Raw genomic sequence first — 21258 nt, 5'->3', positions numbered from 1 at the left:
ATAGGAGCACATGTTCATAGCAGCAATGTTCATAGCAGCACTGTCAACAATAGCCAAAACATGGAAAGAGCCTAAATGTCCATCACCTGATGAGTGGATCAAGAAGATGTGGTTTATCTGTACAATGGAGTACTACATGGCAATGAGAAAGAATGAAATCTGGCCATTTGTATCAATGCTAAGCGAAATAAGTCAGGCAGAGAAGGACAGATACCATATGTTTTCACTCATAAGTCTAACAGGAGAAACCTAACAGAGGACCATGGGGTGGGGAAGGGGGCAAAAAGAGTAAGAGAGAGGGAGGGAGGCAAATCATGAGAGACTCTTGAATGCTGAAAACAAGCTGAGGGCTGAAGGGGGAGGGGGAAAAGGAAAGGGAGTGATGGACACGGAGGAGGGCACTCGTGGGGAAGAGCACTGCGTGTTATATGGAAATCGACTTGACAATAAACTATAAAAAATGAAAAAAGAAATAGTTCATAACAAAAGAAAAGTTTAATAAAATAAATTCTACTTCTCTTGCTTAAAAAAAAAAGACCACAAACTTTTTCTTTTAATTGAAACCAGCCTAATGAGAATCTATTAAATGTATTGTGCAGTTCTCTGTCTTGTTGAAACTTCACTGAACGTTTTCCTGATGAGCGAAGGGACCAGAGATGGAAATTTAGAGAGCGGACAGCAGGGCTAGCACGTAGAGATGGGTGCCAATCACTGACGACAAACTTTCTAATCTTCCAGGTGTTTCTACAGGCCTGTTGTGCTGGGAAATAGCTGTATCCAGGAGAAAGATGAGAAAATGCCAATGGAACGGTGTAGGCAGGAGCCGCACAAACGGTCATGACGTTTGAGGTTCTGATGCCATTACCAACTTCCCTGCCGCAAGTCCCGGCCTCACATGTCCCTATTCTCTAGGGACCGTCCTCTCTAGGGCAGGAGGGGAGCTACAGGTTTGCTTGGGAGGCAAGTTGAAAAGCACCGCTGTTTATCTCCTGTCAAGTGTCTCCAGGCTGATTCAGAGGTAACTTTGAGGTGGTGAGCTGGAAAAACAGGTTCAGCAGTTCAGTGAGTGGAAAACTGAAAGGAAATCTTTTGCACATGACCTAAAAGAGTTCTCTTCATTCCAAGGAAAATGTGACTTTTATGTCCACAAGGCATTTCCAGAGACTTCTTTCCAGGATCTGAGAAATTAAATGGAAGCTTAAGTGATACCGTACATGGAACTCTTCTTCAATGTTCTTTTTCACCTTCCTCTCTCTGAAGCCAAAGGCCAGTCCTGGGAAATGCTTCTGTGGCCACGGGCCATTGCCAGTTACTGTTCTCTTCCCAGCCAGGACTGGGTTTGGAAGAAGCTGCTGGAGCGTCTGTGCTGGAGCCAGCAGTTCCCACAGTGGTGAGCTCCACGTTCGGGCCCCAAGGTGTACAGATTAAAGCCCTATGGATAGGCTGAGACAGGGTAATCAGGTTAATCCTGGATATAAAACCCTTCCTAGCACTTGGAAAGGCATTGGAACATATCGAGTGTCTTTAAACCTTTCAGCTCCCACCTAGTACCCTGTTTCTAGGCTCGACTTTCCAAATACCTACCTCCCAGCTGAGGAAGAATTACAAAGTGAGGAGCAGAAACCTGGCTCCACAGAAATCACTGGTATCCTGGGGCACAAACAGTGAGCTACTGTAATACAAAAGGGGATGGTGAAGACTATGGCTCACAGGTGAGACATCTTTCTGAATTCAAACTTCTTTAAAACTGTGTTGGCCAAGTACATTGGCAGGCTGCAGCCAACCTCCAGACCACAAATCTTTTCACACCCTGAATGAAATCTGCAAATAATGTATTTTGAACGGGAGCATTAGAGGCATAGTGACAAGCACTGGAGGAGGCACATTGTGCCGTGGCAAGCCCCCCACCATTACTCCTCAGGGCACACCATGTAGGTGCTCACCTCCTCACAGGGCTGATTCTCATGCCAGGCAGTTAGTTACCAGCTCCTGGGAGGCATCCCTCGTGACCTAGCTCCCAAGGCAAATGTATTTCCCTCTTCGGAGAGAACTAGAATCTAGAATCTCTAGCTGCTTGTTTAATTACATTCACAGAATGGATTGCACACTTGTCCCGACATGAAATCAAACAAACAAAAATGCAACTGTTGGAAAATTGGACCCACCCAATGAGTTATGCCAGACATGTGAGCACATGTACTAGGAAGCAAGAGACAACTTTCTGCTCCCAAAACGTCTAATGAGGATTTTCCTTATTACAGAAAGTCAGCACCTCCTCTGGCTTTGGGAAGTGTTGCATTGAATGTCAGGATTGGCAGCGCTTTCCACGACAACATAGTCCGGCCTCTCCTGTTATAGATGGAGAAACTAAATTCAGAGAGGATAAGTGAGTTGCCCAAGGAAGAGCAAAGGTGCGAGCTTTATTTTGACTCTTGGAATGGCAGAGCTTTCAAGATCCTTAGCAGTGTAGCATACTCTTCCCCTCATTTTACAGGAGAAACTGAGGCCCAGGAATTGAAAGAGGTTTGTTCAAAGTCACACAACTAAGTAATGGTTCAACCAGGCTTTACAACCCAATGCTCTCAACACCAGACAAATGTTCTTTCCTGTATGTGGTGCCACTTCTTGGATTCAAAGCAAGAAAATGTAGTTTTGGTATCACTCATGTCCAGTCTCTTAAACTATCCTGAGGCTGTCCTCAAGTCCCTAAGCCAGAGATGTCAGGTGAGCTGGAGTTAGCAAGGCTAAACCAATGGACCTCTGAAGGCATTTCTCTCTCTCTCTAATTTGTCTCTATGGTTCCACTGCTCTGCTTTTGGTTACTTCCTGCCTCGTTACTATCACTTAGTAACTTTGACCAATGACAGTCTGGTCTAATACTGTAACTCAGCCCTGGGTCCCTTATATTGGGTTGATGAGATGGAGAGTGGAAAGAGAAAGAAACGTGGGTGGGGTACTCGAGAGTCATGTGCTGGCTCCACGTGAGCTGCTCCCTACACTCTGCTGTGCTTCTCTGCCCATGGATCGCACAGAGGGGGGCATTTAGGCATTGGACACCCGAAAGAAGGTGCCAAAGATACGCAGCTGAAGAGAAGGCGAAAAGAGAAACTTGCCTGTGGGACTAGATGAGCATCGATCCTCTAGGGAAGTCTGATGGGAAAACTGAAGAAAGCTCACTCCAGAAGCACCAAAAGCAGCCTCCACAGCCAGCATCTAGCCCATTGTCTCCAGCAGACACTAAAAAGCTGCCCTGGATTTGTAGACATCTTGTGCATGTCACAGGCACCCTTTTTGTGAGTAGCCAGTTTTATTCAAGGACTTCATCATTGAAGCACACACAATGAAAATCTTGTGCCGGTTAAAATGGCCGGGTCTATCACGCAAGGAATGAGATTTACTTTCAAGTGAGCCAAAGCCTGAGCAGCAATCTCCTTTGTGAAGAAGCTAGCACAGAGCAATTGTTTGCATTCTCTTTTCACATGCATTCTGCCTCATATTCAGGTGATGCTGAAGAGCAAAGACCACAGCAGCAGCGATAAATAGTGAGATCTGTATAAATGATGAAAAGCAGAGCCTTTTCAAATGAGAACAAAGAGCCACATCTTCCTTCTTACTACTAGTCCCATCTGTTATTCCATCAACTTTTTAAGATGAAGGAGACAAGCTCTCTCAGAAAGATAATGTGGAAAGATTTTCAGTGTTGACAGTAGAAGTTTAGCTTCTGAGCTCTTAGTGGAAAGATATGTGGGGGATCAGAAGTCATGCGTGTTACTTCTCTGACCACACCGATGTGAAACCCCCACGTCCCTTTGCCACTCTTGTAACACTTGACATATTTTGCTTTAGGTAATGTCTTGCCCTGCTTTGCAGGGAGAGCCCACTTCTAACTAGTAGCCCATCAGAAATACACTCAGATTCCACAGGATAGTACTCACAGTGTAATCAAAGACTATTACTGATGAAAGTCCCTAATCTCCCTCTTCTCCTCCCCACATCCCCCCAAGCTGGTCCTAGCTTTTCAAATGAACTGGAACTTTCAGTGTGGTCAAGGCCAGGCATTCTTCATTATATGAGAGGAGTGATGGTAGATCCTTCTATCCAATTGCTCCTTACAGTCTCTTTTGGGAGCAGGCATGTGTCTTTCAAAGCCTTTAGCATAGGGCAGTCAGAAGACCTTTTTTCTTGCTAATATTGAAGTGTCCTTAATGGCAAGACTTCGATGCATCAGTAGGCTAAAAGCTCTCCCCTCACTAGAAATAAGGAGAAGAAATGAAGAGATTTAAGAAGACAAAGAACCCCATCCTACTGTACTTATATTAAAGTTATGTCTTTCCTACTACACATGGTCTCCTACAGCATAGGGAATGTGTCTACAGTAGTGAAAACATCAGTAGCTCAACAATATTGGGCAGGGAATGAATAAGTACATGAATGAATATTCCATGAGCCCACTTCTTTGTGAAGACTGGCTGCAAGGAGATTCATCTTTGTAAATGAATTCCAAAAACTTCCCCAAAGAAAGAGTGAAATCTTTGGCCATAGTAATGCCCTCAGTGTAATCTTTGGATACAGCAATGCTGGTCTACGTGTCTGCATTTTGTCAGAGCCAATGTCTAACTTCTTAATGACTTTTGAGGATCAGTTTTATTTATATTTTCATCTTCTGTTGTCTGGAAGTATTCCATTTGAGTTGCCAACCTCTGCTGTGACGATCCATGGATCTTAATCAAATGTCCCCAATTCTTGCATCAGCCCAGATTCCTTTACAGGCCTAGACAAATTCAGCCTAACTCTCCATGTCCAAGTCTATTAATTTCCTTTCACTGCTGGAACAAATTACCACAAACCTGGTGGCTTCAAACAATACCAATTTATTATCTTAAGGTTCTGGAGGTCAGAAGTCCAAAATGGTCTCATTGGGCCAAAATCAACATGTTGGCAGGATTGCATTCTTTTTGGAGGCTCTAGGGAGAGAGTCCATTTTATTGCTTTTTATAATAACTTCTAGAGGTTTTCCCTTCCCAAATTCTTTGGCTACTAATGTCATCTTTCCTCTATCTTCAATAATAGCAATAGCTGATCAAGTTTTTCTCACTGCATGGCTCTGGATTTTTTTTTTTTTTTTTTTTTTTTTTTTGCTTTCATGATCACATCTCCTTCTATGACTGTTAAGAATCCTTGTGATTGTCTTGGGCCTAGCTCGAAAATCCAGGATAATTTCATCACCTCAAGGCCCTTAACTTAATCATATCTGCAAAGTCCCTTTTGCCATGTATGGCAATATATTCATAGTCTAAAGATTAGGACATGGACATCTTGTGGGTGAAGGCATCATTCTGCCTACTACACCAATTCACTTCATTTCCAAAGCCTTGCCTGATTTTCCTAATGCTCTGTGATTTATTTTTGTTCAATTTTTCTTGCATAATAGTATCACTGTTAAGCACTTGATTGTGCTTTAATTAGCTCATATCCAAATATTTACTCATTAATTCCTTTATTTAACTGGAATTTATTGCCTTGCATGTCTGCTCCATGCTAATTACTCCTCCAGGTGCTAGGGAAAAGAAATGGCCCTTGTCTTAAAGGATCTCACTGTTTAAGTGAGGGAAACAAATGTATAAACAAATAAATACAAGAAGATGTTTAAAGAACAAAGAATACGTATAGGACATAGTTTGGTTCAAAGGAGAGCCTCATTGGTTCTACCCATCTAGGAGCTTCGTAGGAAGTAGTATTTGAGCTAGATGAGGTATTGGCCAGGCATGAAGGGAGGCTAAAGAGAACATTCTGAGTAAAGGGAACAGTGACTTCATAGCTCTTCTCCTTTCTGCTGATTTGTAAGCTCTTTAAATCCAGAAATGCTTTTTTATTTCTCCTGTGTATATCATTTGGGATTTAGCACAGGATGAGACTATAGAAGCTATTGAACAAAAATGTGTGGATGAATGAGGTCTGAAGGTGACCAAAGTCCTCCTGGCCATGACAGTGTAAATGGCAGCAGATTTGAACTCCTGCATAAATAATTATGAAACTGGACAAAATATATGAAACAACAGTTGTCAAACATTGGATATCAAAAAGTACAGGACTCTGATTCCTCAGATATGGGAAATAAATAAGGCGGGCCTTGTGATTGACTCAGCCTTCTGACTGATGCACTTTCTAGACCATTGGCTGGGAGAGGAACTCAAGCATGGGCTTCTTGCTGAATCAAGATGACAGAGATTAAAGCTCACCGAAACTAAAATATCTGAAATTCATGGGCCAAAATACCAGAGAAGATGGAGTTATGCCCGGGCAAAGCTCCAGAAAACTGCTTGGGATCTCTTTATCTTTTGCTGAATACAAAGCTACATGTGCATATGGTGTAACTTCACAAGTCCAAGGCAAGGAAAAACTACTGGGAAGCTGCCATCTGGCTAGGAGACATCTGAATTCTAACCAGTCAAAGTGGAGAGACCACATTGAATTCCTGGAGCATTCAGTAGAAAATGAAATAGTCTTGCATTTGTAATGGGTTAAATTAGCACTAGTCTGGAAGCTATACTAGAATCACCCAAACAAAACTTAAAAACAAACCTTGAAAGGACCAAGATTATCCACAAATACCTTAACTTCCTGACAGAATAAACTTCAACACTCTGAAGGAACATAACAAAATCAAACCCTCAACAAGATGATATTCATGATGTCTATCATTCAATAAAAAATTACTAACACAGGGGCACCTGGGTGGCTCAGTCACTTAAGTGTCTGGCTCTTGGTTTCTGCTCGGGTCATGATCTCAGTTTGTGGGATCAAGCCCCCTGTTGAGCTTCAGCACAGAGCCTGCTAGGGATTCTCTCTCTCTCTTCCCCCCTCTGGGAATAAATAAATAAACACTTAAAAAGATTTACTAATACAATAATCGCAGGAAAATGTAAACCCTCTATGCATTGACAGCCTTGGCTTGGCTGTTTTAAGGCAGAGAATATTCAAAGTCTCACAGGTCCCAAGAATATAATCCTCAACTAGTTTAACATCACTGCACCTGTTTGTTTTGCTCCTCCATTTTGATTGCACCCTGTTTGCCTCACAGGTAAAGCCACGGCACCAATACAACATCTTCAGTCTTAGGTACTTTTTTTTCCTTCTGTCTCAGATGCATCTGGTTGGTTCATCAGTCTAGAAAGTCATCTCTGAGGTGGTCCCTTGGAGTTAGTCTTCTCCCTGATTTGGAAATTTCCTTTCCATTTTGATGTCTAGATATTTGTCCTTTCAGTATTTAGGTCTAAGCTGATCCATGGTAAGAGGCAATCAATGTTTAGCAGTGGAACACTTTCTTTAAATGAACTCTATGTAGAATTGCAATGTAATATTTACAAAGTAAAAGGGGAGCTGCTTGAATAAGGGGGTGGGGGAGAGACTAGAACTGTTCCCTTTGTGAGACCTGAGGCATCTCAACTGAGCCCTGGGGCTTACAAGACCCATAGTTTTTAAAAGCCAGTGATGAACACAGATGAAGATTCCTGGAATTCTTTTTTTTTTCAGCCTTATTGAGGTATTAGTGTCAAATAGGAATTGACATTAATGGGAACAATTATAATAATTAATAGGAATAATAATAAGAATTAAGGTATACAACTTTTATTTTGATATGTGTATATATTGTTGAATGACCACCATGATCAAACTAATTAACATATCCATGATGTCATGTAGTTACCATTTTCTTTCTTTTTTTGGAGAAATCTACTCTATTAGTCAATTTCAATTTACAGTATTGTTAACTGTATTTATATTGCTGTGGCCCCTGAAGTGACTCCATGAAGTCTAATGGCTAGATAATCTCTAAGGCTCTTCTAGAGGAAAAGAATGGCATTTATTGAGCACCTACTATGTGCCAGGCCTTGGACCAAGTAGAAAACAAGATCTAAGGCATAGCATTCTAAGGGGAAAGGGCAGGCAGCAAATGGCAGGAGTAAAACTGGATGGAAGATTCCTGGGAGAAAAACAGACCTCAAGCCATTTGGACGAATGAAGCAGGAGTTCAGAAGGGGAAAGAGCAGGCTAGTGTCACTTTGTAATGCTGCCAGTCAGCCTGCGTGGGCACTGATGAGCTCTTGACAATCTGAGAGGGCTCTTGGATGGCTCCCATGTTCCGGGTGTTTTTAAAGAGCCCTTCTGTTTGGAGACCTCTTTTGGAGCTTGTATAAAGTCATGCTTACCTCCTGTAGATGTTGCTCAGCTGTCAAGAGCTCTCCAACCCTCCTGGAAGTCCTCTTGTGACATCTGAGCTGTGGGGTGCAGAGGGTGTCCAGACTCCTATGACTGGGTGGGAGATGAAAACAAAGTATATGGGATTCAGAGCCAGAGATGGTTCAGGTCACTCTTGGTTATGTTGCTAGGAAACAGAGGCAGTGGAAATAAGCACCAGCCTAACTTCTCAGTTCAACTTCATCTCTGAGTGGCTGAGACTAACGGGGGAAAGTTGGGCAAAGTGAAGATACAACTTCTGGGGGGAATCAAACTTAGTGGAAAGTTTCCACTAAAAATAGAAAGTCTGAAGAGTGAAAGTATTTGAAAGTTCCTGTCCAGTTTTAGTAGGAAATTAAGCTGACATTTAAGAGCTTAAACAGTCTACTGCCAGCCTACCAGTCTAACCTCATCTCTGCTTCTCTTTGACCATCACCGTCTACTTCAGACATAGGCATTGACTCCTGAATAATTGTAATTGTTGGAGTTCCCATTTCTAAGCTTCACCCAATTCTCTACCCCTCCACCCTCACCCATGGCCCTCTTTCTTCCTAGAAGCTCTCTCTTCTCTGAATTCCTGAGCCACTCACACACATCAGCACTTCTTTTACACCACCTAATCTCAGAAAGCATTATTTCTTTTTTATTGTGTAGAAGTCTGTCTCTCCGACGAGGCTGTAAGTGCCTGGAAGACCGGTATCATGTAACGTCCATTTCCACCTTCCCCTTCACTAGGCATCTAGCCATGCTAGCACGATTGGTGGATCAAAATTATCCTCTTGTTGTTTTGTTGATTGTTACAAATATATCAGGAGCTTCTGACCCATATACTCTGCCCTGAATTCTTTATATGACTTTGAACAATTTTCTGTTCCTTTATGTGCTTCAGTTACTCCAACTGTAATGAAGTGTAAGGAACCCTTTAGGCTTTGACAGCACATGATTCTACAAGCCCAGGCCAAAAGCGAGGAAAGGGGATCAACGTGGCTTCCCTTCCCCAAGGAAGGGAGGGAGAAATGAACCTACCTTAAACCCAAACTAAACAACAGCTGAAGAGGGAATAAAAGGACATCCAGGAGAAGGTTATGAGGCTAGGAATTTGGGTGAGAAATTGAGGTGGGAGGAAAACACCCACTTACAGAACAGGCTTTTCCAGCTGTGTTTTACAAATGAATTTCCTTTGGTGGTGGACAAAGGGATCCTGCAAGGTCTAATGCCTCTTGTTATGAACTGGTTACAACACAGTAAAGGCAGAATAACCAAGTGAAACCCCCCACCATTCAGCTGTCAGGCAGTCATGAATGGCTAGGACAGGTTAGCAACATTCCCAGACACTGCCATCTAGTGGCAGTTTAGAGCTATTAGGGTCAACTGGCTTTTGCATTGACAGAGAGAGCTGCCCGCCTTTTGAGAAACATGGGTCAGCCCAAAGAGGAAACATTGACCTGATGAAGAATAAAAATTTCCCTGAGGGTAGATTTATAAAGAAACTAACACTAATACAGAGAAAACCAAAGACAAAGCAAGTGAGACACAGACACATACAGGTATTTATAAACTAAGTGAACCTTTCGCTGAAATTTGCGGCGTGGTGGATGGGGAGCATTAACGCCATCCTTTGCCCTGGCCAAGCACCCCATCACATTAGGAGGCTGGTGATGGAAGAAGCTTCTTGCAGGTCCTATGTGCTTTCTTTCCTTTGTGATCTCAATTTCTTGCCTATCTCTCACTCTTTTACCTAGTCTCTGTATTTCCCTCCCCTTATGACCATTCTCTAGTCAACAAAAACAAACAAAAAAGTGCCAAACAACAACAAAAGCTCTTCTTGGGGTTGTAGATAAGTATTAGAGACTACAGAGGACTAAACGTTGTTTTTGAAAACAGTCACACCAAAGATGTCTCCAGAGCTCTGAACACATCTAAACCCAAATGTTAAATGTGAAAGGTCTTCTGTCTCCTTACATCTGTAGTCTTTCCTCTCTCCTGAGCTGCAGATCTAAATCTCCTACTGCTAGTGGGCACTTTTATTTGGATGTCTCCATGGCTTTTCAAAACTATTTTTTTCCAAAGTGTTCTTCCTTTTCCTTTATCCCCACAACGTGTCCCCATTTTTTTGGTCCTTCTGTGTGACATGCTTTCACACAACCAGCAATCTAGACCCAAACACGCCCCTCCTTTCCTCTCCACAGACTCCAATTCCTCCACTGGATACCAAGTCTTTGCAGCTGCTGCAAAGTAATATCTCTTTAAAATATTGGTTTTTTTTTTCTACTTACACTCTCCTAGATCTGGTGTTATGAGAATGGAAATGGCCTTGAGACAGATGTCCAACTCATCCAACTTTCTTCATTTCCACTGGGTTTCCAACAACCCATTCATAGTTCCACCATAGTTCACTTGTGTTACCTGCATAGCCTTTTAACTAGTCTCTCTGCTTTCAGACTTGTCCTACAAAGGCCTTGCTCCATCAATGACTAGAATGAGCTTTGTACCCTGTAAAACCTCACATTTCACTTCCCTGTTTTAAACTCTTCCTTAGGGATATGGCTGAATGGCCTTGGGTTGGGTAGGGTTTTTAGATATGATACCCAAAGCACTATCCATAAAATGTTAAAGTGATTAACTGGTCTTCACCCAAATAGAAACGTTTATGCTTCAAAGGATTCCATCAAGGAAGTGAAAAGACAACCCACAGATTGGGAGATGACTGACAAGGGTTTGTATCAGAACAAAGAAATCTTACAATTTGATAATAAAAAGACAATCCAATGAAAACTTGGACAAAGATCTGAATAGGTGGTTCTCCAAAAAAGGTGTACAAATGGCTACTAAGTACACGAAAAGATGTTTAACATCATTAGTCATCAGGGAGATGCAAAGGAAAAGGACAAGATATCATGTCACATTCATTAGGATGGCTATAAGCAAAAAGAAAGATAATATGTGCTGGCAAAAATATAAAGAAACTGGAATCCTCCTACATTGGTGGTAGGAATATAAAATTGTATACTCACTTTGGAAAGCAGTCTGGCCGTTCCTCAAAGGTTAAACATAGAGTTACCATATCACCCAGAAATCCCACTCATAGGTATAGATGCAAAAGAACTGAAAACATATATCCATGCAAAAACTTGCACACAAATATTCACAGAAGCATTATTTATAAGAGCCAAAGAGTATAAACAAGCCAAATGCCCATCAACTGATGATGGGATAAGTAAAATGTGGTACATCCATACAGTGGAATGTTCTTTGGCCATGAAAAGAAACGGAGTACTAATAGCTGTTCCAACATAGATGAACCTCAGAAACATGATGCTAAATAAAAGGAGTCAGTCACAAAAGGCCACATAATGTATGATGCCATTTCTATGAAGTAACTAGAATAGGCAAATATATAGATGCAAAAAGAAGACCAGTGTCACCAGTGGCTGGAGAATAAGAGGACTGGGAATAAGGGGACTTCTTATTAGGGTGATGAAAATATTCCGGAATTAGAGAGTGGTGAAGATAGCACAACTTTGTGAATATGCCAAAAACCCCAAAGTGTGTACTCAAAATTTGTGAATTACACGGAATATGAATCATATTTTAATAAAGCTATTAGGAGAAAACAAAAATGTCCATAGTTCCCTGCTGCTTTTAGCATTAAGTCCAAGATTTGTCGCCTGAAACCTCGTAACCTTCACCCCTCCATACATGTGCAATCCCTGGCATGTACTGTGTCACATCTAACCACACTGGATTGACTTATCTCCATTCTTTCAGCAGGCTGTGTATCACTACATTGTTGTGTCTTTGCTCCCGCTCTTTCTCCTTTTTGGAAAGTCACCTTTGCCTTATTTACTTGGTGAACTGCTACTTATTTTTGTGGAAGCAACTCAATCCTCTTCTCTCTCCCTGATCTCCATTCTCTAGGCCAAGAAGAGTTCCTCTTTCCCTCTACCTGTCACAACTGTTCCCAGCACACTGCTATCACCACCTGTCTCACATTGTGTAGCACTTATCTGTGTTTACCTGTTGCTCTGTGTCCTTAGCTAGATGGTGCGTTCATTGTAGGCAGGAACCATGTCAGACCTATCTCTCTGTACCCAGCACCTAGCGCAGGGCCTGGTACATGGTAGGCTCTAGGCACATATTTGTTGGTGGAATGAATGAATTTACATAGACTATCAGTTATTCATACCATGTGGACACTCCACTTTATCACAGTGATGGCCAATGACTCATGAGCTAGCAATAAGGTCTAAACACATGGAAGAGTAGGACAGACCTATTTTGGGAGCTAGGAGAAGATAAGTCTTGCCAGTACACTGCAGTGAAGAACCCTGGGAAACCTGAACACCAACAAAGGCCTTTGGCCGAGAGGGAAGATGGGAGGGTCACTGGGTTTTGGAGAAGAAGATAAAAAGGGAACATCAGCACCCAGGGAAGAAGACAGGTCTCCTCTTATACCCCTTGCCTGAAATCATTGACACATTGGGTGGCGAGCTCTTCAAGGGCATAGATCATGTCCGACTCTTTTCTGAAGCCTTGTGCCTAGCACAGAGTGGCACAAAATAGAAGTGAGATGAATGGAAGATCTTTGGTTGCCATCTTCCATGGCAAGGAAAGGGAGCAGCCAGGTCCAATCAGATCTTCCCTTGGGCTTCCTAGAGCTGTAAGCAGCAGGAAGAGACCAGTGAGTACTCTTCCAATTCAGAGGAGTTGGCCAGCCTTGCAGGGTAGGGTGGCACCGAACAGGGAGTGCCAAACGACTGTGGCTTCAAAGGCAAAGGAAGAGCTTAGAATAGCTCTTGAATCACTGCCTACCATGGACCTCTCCTAAGAGTCTGGCTCTCTCAACACTGTCCCTGAGATTCCCACGATGCATGCTGGCAGAATCAAACACCTCTGTCTATCCTTCCTGGCTTCCTAATTCTACATGTAACCCCATCATATTTTCAGACCAATGACCTTGAATAACCAGAAAGGCCAGCTGGCCATAGCCCACCCTAGCAGTTTGTTTGTTTGTTTGTTTGTTTTGGATGAAACATGGACCAAAAGTGGCCTATACTAAATGAAGTCAAAATGCCAAAACTGCCTTCGTCTACTATAGAAGGAGATCTGCCTCAAGTCTGCAACATAGAAATCCTGCCTAAGTTTTCAGCCAGCTGGCCTACCCTATGTATTTCGAACTTGCCAGCCTCCACAAACATGTGAGCCAACTCCCTAAAATATCTCCCAAGATATTTTATATTTATATTGTAGATTATAAATATATAATGGGTTTATATAAACATATAAAATATCTCAAGAAAAAGATTGAGTATATATATATGTGTATAGATATGCATATGTGTGTATATATATATATATACATAATATATACACATACATTTATATATATCCTGTTGGTTCTGTTTATTTAGAGAACGTTGACTGATACTCCCAGCAAAAGAAGAAACAGTTGAAGAGAAAATGTGTCTATTTCACCATTTTGTCCAACTTTCTCATGAGGACAGTTTTCATCAGTGGCCTGTTTGTCATCATCCAGTTTCTGATGCAAAACAATTGTTTCCTTGCCTGGCAAAGCCTTATTTGACGACAGCCACTTCTGATTAAATGCACGCAGTCAGGGGCCAGCGACAGCACACTTCCGGCGAGCCCTGCTTTTTCTGTCATCTTAGCGACAGAAGGACAGTTATAACTTTCTTAGTGTCAGACGGAAGCCAGTCTGGACTGACTCCAGGCTCAGTCTGGGTGTGGCTCTGATGACAAGCCAAGCAGCTCACAGGAGAGTGAGGAGGTTTGAGGGACAGTCATTCCTCAGCAAATACATGCCCAAGGCAAAAATGACGGGTTTTCCCACTTCCCGGTTGGAGCCGCTTTGCCTGAACTTGAGGGCCTTGCCAATTACCAGGCTTCTCGGTGGCATAAGGCACAGCGAGACCATGTGCTCCTCGGGATCTGCAGACAAGGTGGGCGCTGGATATGACACTTGAGCTGTGGCGATAAGTAAGACTTAGGAAAGAAGAGAAGGCTATTCTTGTTCAATCTGGGGAAAGAGAAAGTTCAGGAAACAAAGTCCTTTAAATGGAGCCATGACCTCTTTTCTAAAACCTAAGAAGCTGAAGAATTGCTTAGTTGTTTGCCTCTTTAGATCAAATAAATACACATACATTTGGTACGAGACACTTAAAACCATGATTAATTCAAATCTTTCAATTGTTCCCCTCATCCGTATTCACAATCACGATCCTCTGCCAGTTCCAGATGTTTCTAGGAGTGGTTTGCTCTAAAGCTCACTTGACATCACTCTGTGGCATTCCTTTCACTGATGATTAACAGAGGACACAAGGCCTGACTCACAGCTTGGCCGGAGACTGCGCTGATTAACGCAAGCTGCAAAGAATGGCAGCTTCTCTCCCTGATTGGGGCCAGTTCTGCGCGTTAACAGCTTTCTGATAGGAGAAAGGGCTTCCCTTATCTAAGATGGGATTCTGAACCATGTTGTTGGAGAAGGGGAGGGTCCCAAACTAAGAGTCAGATGGAATCGGGCTGGTAATGCAGACGCAGAGACGCACACTGTGCAGCCGGTCTGTAAATTGGTACCGGGTCTGAGAGCGCCGAATTACAAGATGCGGTGTTTGCCTTTTTACGAGAATGTGTGCTCCCTTGTGTAACAAGACAGCGCATGACTTCTTAAATTTTAATGTGAACGTAGATCACCTGGGGATCTTGTTAAAATGCAGATTCTGATCTGGTGAGTCTGGTAGGCCTGAGATCGTGAATTACTAACAAGTCCCTGATGCCACCTAGACAGCTAGTCCTCAGCCACACTGCCAGTACAAGGTTATGAAACAAAGGTAGACCTGCAAATAGGGCCCACACCTCTAGTATCACCTGAGTCCCGTCAGCCATGCAGAAATTGCCGGGGCCTTCTCTCCCCTGGCTTACAATCCAGTAGATCAGTGCCACAAGGGAAGTGAAGAGGACAGTGATGTTCGAAGGAACAAATGGTCATTTCCAGCTGGGAGGGGAACTGCAAATGCTTCGCAGAGGACAAAGCTTTTAAGCAGGATGCAGGCAGAAATACTGTAAGCTTGTTAGATGGATGGATCTCCAAAAGCAAAGACACAGAGACTGGAAACCAAGATGCTTGGGCAGGAAAGAGCACGCAATTTCATTCGACTGCAACGTAGACTCTTCTAGGCAGAAGCTAACACAGACAAATAAGATTGGTTAGAGAGTTTAGGACCAAATCACAGGAGATCTTGATGTCATATCATGCAAAAGCATTTGGGCTTCATTTTGTAAATGACGGGGAAACTGATTTTTTTGTTTAGCTCCAATGTGACTTGAACAGAGCTGGGCCTTAGATCCCAGGCTTGGGAACCACTCTGGGGGCAGTAGAAAGGATAGGTTGGGAGGAAAGAGCCTGGAGGAAGGAAGACCAGGTAGGGGTTAGTCAACCAGCCAGAAAGTATTTATTGAGCTGGTATTCTGTTCCAACCACTGTGCTAACAACTTGAGCATGGAACAAAAATATATATGTCCTGTCCCCTTGTGGCACCCACAGTCTGAGGAGAGCTACAAAGAAGTCCAGGGGGGTTAGGAGAGCATAAAACAGGGAGACCTGAACATCGAGAGTGTCAGAAAAAATTGTCCTAAGTTGGTGACATTTTGGTCCAGATCTGAAGAAATGAAGAGGACTAAGATGAAGAAGAAATGGAAGGGGTGCACCAGGCTGAGAGAAGTAAGGCCCTCGAAGAAGGCCCAGAGACTAGGGAGCCTGGCATGTCCTACGATTGAGAAAAATAGAGCATGGCTGAAGTGGCGAGACTAAAGGGGAGAGTCACATGACATAAAGCTTAGAAAGGTTGATGGGGGTCACATTTGTGCAAGGCCTTTGTAGAGGAGGCAAGGAATTTAAACCTTGCCCTAAGGGCAGTGGGAAACCGTTAAGCACAGGAGTGACTTGATGAGATGTGTATATTAGAACAACTCTTCTGTGTCTTTGCTCTGTGGAGGATAGATGGCGGCAGGGAGCAAGACTCTATACAAGAAAGCCTGTTACGGGAATGTTTGAGTAGACCAGACGAGAGGTGACAGAGCCCTGGTCTGAGTGGAAGAGAGGATGGAGAGAGGTAGGTGTGCAGAAGTGATAACTGGGGTAAAAGCAAGAATTAGAGAAGATGGGGGAAGACAGAGAAGAGTGAAGAGTGGAGAGTGGTACCTACCACTGATGTAAAGAACATAGAAGAGGTAGGTTTGTAAGGGAGTCAGAAAGAAAAGTTCAGGGGAAGTTCCTGTGAGACATTCAGGGGGAGATAAATAGGCAGATCAACACAACACTAGATTTTGAGAGAGGTCTAGTCCAGGGATGGGAATTTGGAGTAATCGGGACAAAAAAGTATCATGGCTGATTCCAGTGCATTCTTCCCAGACTCCCTATCAAGCCTGCCATCTGGCTGCAAAAATCCATCATGGACAGGCATTGCAATGGATGGACTAATACAGCAGCAGATCCTCAGCTGAAGAGAAGGAAGAAAAGGAGAACAGAGTCTGGAGGTCAATCACAAAGAGAGATTTTGAGAATGTCAGAAATGATGGGATCTTTAGATTGGCATGCAGCCTGTCAAAGTGAGGAACACCTCTCATTGCATATGGCAGGTCTGATAGATCAGGTACAAAAAGAGGATTCAAGATTTAGCAGGCAAATTTTACATCAGACACCTTCTTGTGTCTTTGGTCAGCTGTTCAGCTACTCAACATGTTCTTGACATGTATATGCTCAGAGTGTGAACGCTAATTCCAGTATTAGCCTAGGCACAATCATAATTAGGAACACCTGCTGCTGCTGAGAAAAATCTAGACTAATCCCCAAACAAATATAAATGACCTGTGCTCCTGTGTTTTAGATTATTTACACCATCTTGCCCTTTCGGTAGCCTGGATAACTGAGTTGGCTCCATTTATAACATAATGATGTGCATTGTAAATAAAACAATGTAGGGTAGGTTGCTTTCTACAAGTGGTCTTCTTGGATGATACGCTCAGCGGCTACATCCAAAATGTACTTTAAAATTATGATGACAGCAAATTAATGTTTTCACAGGACCTGCTGAGGTGGAAATGTTAATGAAATGAAAATAAGTAAATAAAGCCAGAGGCGATATGTCTTCTAAGTTTGCAGCAGTGATGTCAGGAAGAGGGGATGCGCTCTGAACTCCATCTGGGAGAATTTTGAGTGAAACCAGCACTTGTAAGGGTACGTGGTGGTGGGTGGGTGGATATGGTTCCCTTGAAAGGCAATACTATTGAGCAATTACTAACCTCTGGACAGGAAAGCATGTAGAGTGAGGAGACCACCGATCTGAGTTACTGATTATGAGCCAGTCAGAGAGGTTTCCCCTCCTGCCCGTTGATACCAGAATTGCCAAAATCTGGGACTGAAGTCTTTCTTGCACAATTCAAGAGGAGACCTGAAATAATACCTTCTGGGTGGTATCTGTGTGAGGCTTGGCTCACATGGAAGTGTGGATGATACAGGAACAAAGCCTTTTTCAGAGATTTGAATAGGTTTCCAACAAGGAAAGCTAGTCTTGTGTGCTCAGGGATGGTCAGATATCAGATCTCCGTTACCCTACCTCATGGTTTGGGCTATGGACCAACTATGAAAGAGAGTGTTTCTATTATCTATTGTTACTTAAGAAACTACTCCAAAATTTAATGACTAAAACATCATCCCATTTTCTCTCACTGTTCTGTGGATTGGCTGGCTCCACTGGGAAGTTCTGCTGCTAGTCTTACTCAGGTTCTTTCATGCAGTTATAATCAGATGGCAACTAGAGTCATCCAGACATTCGACTGGGTCTCTGCAATGACTGGCCCTCTCTTCCTGTACATAAAATCTCAGAGCCTCTCCTCTTCACATGATGTGTCCAGCAGGGGAGCCGAACTTCTTATGGGGCTCCCCAAAGTGAGTGTTCTAAGAGGGAGAGAGAATAAAAGCTGCAATTGCTCTTAAAGATTATGCCTCAAACCAGCAAAACTTCACTTATGCTGCATTCTATTGATATTGCTAATCATGGGCCAAATATCCATTTGATTCTTTATGGATTCTAATGACTGGATTAAATTTTTCTTGTTATATATTTTTCATATTTTCCTTTATTTTTTGAACATATAGTTATTAGAAATTCCTTGTATCCTATTATTTATATATCTGGATCGCCTGTGGGTTTGTATCTATTGTCTGGTTTCTGTTTTTGTTTTTTAGGTTTTCGATCATATGCCCTTGTCTCTTATAATTCCTAGAAATTTTTGAATGAGTGTCAACCAATCATGTATAAATAATTATATAGGCTCTAGATGATGCTATCTTCCATCAGAATTCACTCTTTTCTCTGTTAAGTAGATCAACTAAGGGCAGATCACTTTTACTGAATCAGTGACTAAGTTGGATCAAGGTCAAGTTCAATGTTGGTAAAGCCCTTCTACTTCCCTTTTGCCCCTGCTTCTAAGGCATTACTGTGCAAAACTTTCAGCTGATAATGTTGCATGTTCAATGAAGCCCATACCATTGGCAGATCTTGAACACTAATTCTTATCTACTCAGCACAGTGAGACTGCCCAAAACACTACTTTGTTGGTTTTTTTTTTTTTTTGAGACTTTATACCTAGCCTCTTAATCACTAGATGAAAGGATGGCTCAACATATGCAAATCAATAAATGTGATATACCACAGTGAAGAATACAAATTGTATGATCCTCTCAATAGTTGCAAAAATTCATCACCCTTTCATGTTAAAAAAAAAAACCTCTCAACAAACTAGGCATACAAGAAATTTACCATAACATAATAAACACCATATATGACAAGCCCACAGCAAACATGATACTCAGTGGTAAAAAGCTGAAAGCTTTCCTCTAAGATCAGAACAAGGAAAGGATGCCCACTCTTGCCACTTCTATTCATCATGGTACTGGAAGTCCTGGCCAGAGCAATTAAACAAGAAAAAGAAATAAAAGACATCTAAATCAGAAAGGAAGAAATGAAAAAAAAGAAAGGAAGAAATGAAAATATCTCTGTTTTTAGATGCCATATTCTTATGTATAGAAAACTCTAAGGACTCCACAAAAAAAACAAAAAAACCCACTTATAATTAATAAATGATTTCAGCAAAGTTGCAAGGCACAAAGTCAGCATATGAAAATAAGTCATATTTGTATATGCTAACAAGGATCTATCCAAAAAGAGAATTAAGGGGCACCTGGATGGCTCAATAAGTAGAGCATGCAACTCTTGATTTCAGGGTCATGAGTTCAAGCCTCATATTGGGCATGGAGTCTACTTTTAAAAAGAAGGAAATTTATATTTTTAATTTTTTAATAGTTTATTACCAAGTTGGTTTCCATATAACACCCAGTGCTCTTCCCCACAAGTGCCCCCTTCCATGACCATCGCCCCCTTCCCCCTCCCCCCTCCCTCTTCAGCCCTCAGTTTGTGCTCAGCATTCAAAAGTCTCTCATGATTTGCCTCAGTCCCTCTCCCCAACTCTTTTCCCCCTTTTCCATTCCCATGGTCTCCTATTAGGTTTCTCTTGTTAGACCTATGAGTGACAACATATGGTATCTGTCCTAAAAAGAAGGAAATTTAAAAAGCAGTCCCATTTACGATAGCATCAGAAGGAATAAAATACTTAGGAATAAGTTTAACCAAGGCAGTGAAAAACATATACACTGGACAGTACAAAAAATTTATGAAAGAAATTAAAGAAGACACAAACAAATGGAAAGACATCCCATGTTAGGGATCACATGACTTAATTTTTTGAGGGTAAGATGCATAATTTCATAATGCATCTATTGTCACTTTATTTTTCATGGTTCACATCTACACATGGCAAGGGGTATTTTCTTTTATTAAAGTTCATTGTTTTAAACTTACCTTTATCTTTTTTATTATACTTTATTGTCAAGTTGGTTTCCATATAACACCCAGTGCTCTTCCCCACAAGTGCCCTCCTCATGCCCATCACCCCCCTTCAGCCCTCAGTTTGTTTTCAGTATTCAAGAGTCTCTCATGATTTGCCTCACTCCCTCTCCCTTACTCTTCTTCAACCCTTCCCATCCATACTATCCAAAGTGATTACAGGTTCAATGCAATTCCTAAGAAAATCCTAATGACATTTTTTTACAGAAATAGAGAAAACAATCCTAATATTCATATAGAAACACCAAGACCCTGAATATCCAAAGCAATCTTGAGCAAGAATAAAGCTAGGGTTATCAACATTTCATAATTTCAAAACATATTACCAGGGTGCCTGGGTAACACAGTTGGTTAAGCATCCGACTCTTGGTCTCAGCTCAGGTCTTGGTCTCAAGGTCATGAATTCAAGCCCCGTGTTGGTCTCCACCCTGGGTGTGAAGCCTACTTTGAAAAAAACATATTACTTGTATGTATGCAGTCAATTTATCTTCAACAACAGTGCCAAGAATACACAATGGGGAAAGGAGAGTCTCTTCAATAAATGGTGTTGAAGAAATAGGTTATTCACATGCAAAAGAATAAAATTGGACCCTTACATCAGACATAACAACAAACTCAAAATGGATTAAAAATTTAAATATAAGACCTGAAAATCGGAAACTCCTAGAAGATAACAAAGAGGGAAACTTCTTGACATTGGTCTTAGCAATGATTTCTTGGATACGATACCAAAAGCATAAGCAGCAAAAGCAAAAATAGACAAGTAGGACTTCATTAACCAAAACTTCTGCACAGCAAAGGAAACAGTCAACACAGTGAAAAGGCAACCTACAGAATAGAAGAAAATATTTGTAAACCATATATCTAATAAGGAGTTAATATCCCAAATACACAAGAAATACCTACACCTAATTACCAAAAGAAAACAAAACCAAAAAGAAATAATCTGATTAAAAATGAGCAAAGGATCTGAACAGATATTTCTCTGAATAAGACATGCAAATGACCAACAGGTCAATGAAAAGATGCTCAACATCAC

The 21258-nt window shown here is 41.9% G+C and overlaps 1 long non-coding RNA gene across 1 annotated transcript; it reads right to left on the bottom strand.

Annotated features, from left to right (window-relative positions):
* Positions 1 to 522: 522 nt before the first annotated feature.
* On the bottom strand, positions 523 to 20591 carry LOC115283626. Its single transcript, XR_003905034.1, has 3 exons — positions 20546 to 20591; positions 8211 to 8313; positions 523 to 1443 (listed from the first exon to the last, which is right to left on the bottom strand). It is a non-coding gene; the product is annotated as an uncharacterized LOC115283626 (long non-coding RNA).
* Between the last annotated feature and the right edge of the window lie 667 nt (positions 20592 to 21258).

Source organism: Suricata suricatta, chromosome X (genome assembly GCF_006229205.1).
Source record: "Suricata suricatta isolate VVHF042 chromosome X, meerkat_22Aug2017_6uvM2_HiC, whole genome shotgun sequence".
NCBI classification, from domain to species: domain Eukaryota; kingdom Metazoa; phylum Chordata; class Mammalia; order Carnivora; family Herpestidae; genus Suricata; species Suricata suricatta.
Note: the sequence above shows the minus strand (reverse complement) of the source record. Positions and strands in the feature narration are given on the sequence as shown.